The sequence below is a fragment of the Elephantulus edwardii genome, unplaced genomic scaffold (genome assembly GCF_000299155.1).
Source record: "Elephantulus edwardii isolate Elephantulus edwardi_28Jun2011 unplaced genomic scaffold, EleEdw1.0 scaffold00169, whole genome shotgun sequence".
NCBI lineage: Eukaryota > Metazoa > Chordata > Mammalia > Macroscelidea > Macroscelididae > Elephantulus > Elephantulus edwardii.
The window spans coordinates 3,773,998-3,774,993 of record NW_006399919.1 but is presented as its reverse complement, the minus strand read 5'-3'; positions in this window follow the sequence as shown (position 1 = coordinate 3,774,993).

Sequence of the window (996 nt, the reverse complement as noted above, 5' to 3'; positions counted from 1 at the left end):
ATACTGAAGAATTAAACAACAAAATAAACCAACTTGACCTCATAGATATTTATAGGCTAATGCACCCCCAAAAAACACAGTATACCTTCTTCTCCGATGCATGGAATGTTTTCCAGGATAGATCACATTCTAGGTCACAAGGTATGCATCAATAAATTAAAAAACATAGAAATAATACAAAACATCTTTTTAGACCACAATGCTACAAAATTAGAAATTAATAACAAGAAGATAAAGGAGAAAAAAACGATACATTTGGAAGCTGAACAACACCTTGCTTGAACATTACTGGGTATTAAAAGAAACAAAAAATGAAATGAAAACATTTCTTTAAACAATGACAATGAAAACACCACTTACCAAAACCTCTAGGAAACAGCCAAAGCAGTAATCAGAGATCAATTTAAAGCAATAAACAAACACATCAAAAGGCAGGAAAACTTGACCATCACAACATCTAACCCAACATCTCTAGCAAATTGAAAAAGAACAGCAAGAAAACCCAAAACCCTCTAAAAAACCTGAAATTATAAAAATTAGAGGCGAAATAGATGAAATAAAAAAACGAAAAACAATTGACACTAACAACAAAACTAGGAGATGGTTCTTCGAAAAGGTCGATAAAGTTGACAAACCACTAGCAAAACTCACAAAGGAAAAGAAGGCGAAGACACAAATAATCCGAATAAGAATGAATCAGGCAACATTATAACACAACCAACTAAACTAAGGAGGCTAACAGAGTATTACAAAAAACTATACTAAAACAAATATGAAAACCTAGAGGAAATGAACAAATATTTAGAAATGTACAACCTACCTCCAGATTTCTTGGCACAACTTGGTGAGCACATCCAGGGCAACATCTGTTATCTGAAATACTTCAATAGGTATAGCATCTATTCCTGGGGCCTTATTTTTTGCTATTTCCTTCAAAGCAGCTTGAACTTTTTTCCTTCATCACCATAAGCTCTTGCTCATATGTTATTTCTTTAA